The 2,500-nt window shown below is 63.5% G+C and overlaps 1 pseudogene; it reads right to left on the bottom strand.

Annotated features, from left to right (window-relative positions):
• LOC126431175 (large subunit ribosomal RNA) overlaps positions 1-2,500 on the bottom strand; it is a 7,621-nt pseudogene that overhangs the window by 3,019 nt on the left and 2,102 nt on the right.

Consider the following 2,500-nt stretch of genomic DNA (forward strand, 5'->3'; position numbering starts at 1 on the left):
TCCCCTCGCGGTCGATGCAAAAAGCAGGACGTCATCTGCGAAGGCCGCAGCGTTAACTCTGCGACCAAGGATCCGAGCTCCGATGTGGGAGGGAAGTTGACTCAAAACATAGTCCACCGCAAAATTGAAAAGGAGGGGGGAGAGGGGGTCACCCTGACGCACACCCCTAGCCGGCTGCAGGGGCACGCCCACGTCGGCGCCGCCCGCTATCACCGTCGTGCTACCCTCGTAACACCTTTCGACGTACTCAATAAAGCAATCCGGCAGGCCATGAGCCCTCAGCACGGGGCGGAGGGCGGCATGGTCCACCGAATCGAACGCTTTAGAGACGTCGATCGATGCCACAAAAACAGAGCGACAGGAGCGGACTGCGTCGGTGAGAGCAGTGTCCAAGATGAAGGTGTTTTCCAACATCCCATCCCGGGGGATGAATGCCCGCTGACGTTCGTCCACAGCACATGCACGCATCAGGCGTGACGCGAGAACCTTGTGAAAGGTCCGCGCCAACACCGAGCAGACCGTAATGGGGCGAAAGTCAGCGGGGGATGTTGGTGCAGCCGTTTTGGGGAGAAGTGACGTCCGGGCGCGAAGCAGACGCTCGGGGAGGGCGCGGGCCAGGAGGAAGAGGTTCAAGAGTTTCACCAGGACTTCATGCGGCAGGCGCCGCAGCTCCGCTGGAGTCAGGCCGTCCGGCCCGGCTGCCGATCCCCTGGGCGGCAAGGCAGCAGCGACCTCCTCACGTGTGACCGGCCCCCATAGGCACTCAGGAGCGACAGGCTCCGAGTGCGGGAGAAGGCGGTCACGGATGAAGCCGGCGGTGGAGATCGGCTTCTTCGTGAAGAGGTCCGCCCAGAAGTCCAGCAGACCGGGGATGTCGGGTGGCGGCTGCAGCAGGGTGCCGTCCAGCAAGCCGCGCACGCAACGCGCACGCGACCTACGGAAGGCGTCCTGTGTCCGCGCGTATTCCCAGCGGCGCCGCTTGCGCTTCTGCAGCGGCGGGGCGGCAGGCGGCCGCTTGGATGGTTGGCGCGGCCGCTGTGTCCTGGTGATCGACCTCTCCCCCCTGGACCCGACCGACGCAAGGGCATCCGGGAGCATGCCCAGGATGACATCGGGCGGCGTGCCCCGCCCCAGACCAATGACTCGATCCAGGGCAGAGAAACGCTGGGCGGAAGCAGGTAGCCCCGCCAGATGCTCCCAGATGGCGGCGTCAGTCGGCCCCTCCGGCGGCGGCCCGGTGGTGTCGGCCGCGAAGTCCTCGGCTGCGTCGACGGGCGGCGCAGCGGCCTCGCCCGCGTCAGGCAGCGAGCTCGCTGCTCCACGGCGGGACGCCGGCTCTTCACCCCGACCGATCTCAAGTGCCTCCATGAATTGGCGGACAAGCTGCTTGTGGGCAGCTTGCCGCCGTCGGCACTTGATTGCCTCAAGCGTTCGGTCGGGGAACATCCTGGTAAGTTCTTGATTTACAAAGAAGAACCGGGCGTCCCTCTCCAGGAACAGTTCGGCCTCTGCCTTGGCGAGCGACAGGACTTCTTCCTCCGTCCACCTCGCGCGATGCCTCTCCGTCACGATCTCAGCGTTGGCGGCCGCAGGGTGTTGGCGGCGGCGATGGACCCCGAGACCGTTCTTCGTGGTAAAAGTGCGGTGGCACTCACTGCAAGCAAAGGGAGCTACACAAACTATCGCATTTTCGTTACGGCCGGTTGGCCGGATAGGTGCTTAAGAGAGTCATAGTTACTCCCGCCGTTTACCCGCGCTTGCTTGAATTTCTTCACGTTGACATTCAGAGCACTGGGCAGAAATCACATTGCGTCAACACCCGCTAGGGCCATCGCAATGCTTTGTTTTAATTAGACAGTCGGATTCCCCCAGTCCGTGCCAGTTCTGAGTTGATCGTTGAATGGCGGCCGAAGAGAATCCGCGCACCCGCGCGCCCCCGGAGGAGCACGCTAAGGCGGACGCGGCCTCGCAGCAAGGAAGATCCGTGGGAGGCCAAGGCACGGGACCGAGCTCGGATCCTGCACGCAGGTTGAAGCACCGGGGCGCGAACGCCGCGCAGGCGCGCGCATCCTGCACCGCCGGCCAGCACGAGGCCAACCAACGGCGAGAGCAGACCACGCCCGCGCTAAACGCCCGCACTTACCGGCACCCCTACGGCACTCACCTCGCCCAGGCCCGGCACGTTAGCGCTGACCCACTTCCCGACCAAGCCCGACACGCCCCGATCCTCAGAGCCAATCCTTATCCCGAAGTTACGGATCCAATTTGCCGACTTCCCTTACCTACATTATTCTATCGACTAGAGGCTCTTCACCTTGGAGACCTGCTGCGGATATGGGTACGAACCGGCGCGACACCTCCACGTGGCCCTCTCCCGGATTTTCAAGGTCCGAGGGGAAGATCGGGACACCGCCGCAACTGCGGTGCTCTTCGCGTTCCAAACCCTATCTCCCTGCTAGAGGATTCCAGGGAACTCGAACGCTCATGCAGAAAAGAAAAC

This window comes from Schistocerca serialis, unplaced genomic scaffold (genome assembly GCF_023864345.2).
Source record: "Schistocerca serialis cubense isolate TAMUIC-IGC-003099 unplaced genomic scaffold, iqSchSeri2.2 HiC_scaffold_1078, whole genome shotgun sequence".
In the NCBI taxonomy this organism is placed as follows: domain Eukaryota; kingdom Metazoa; phylum Arthropoda; class Insecta; order Orthoptera; family Acrididae; genus Schistocerca; species Schistocerca serialis.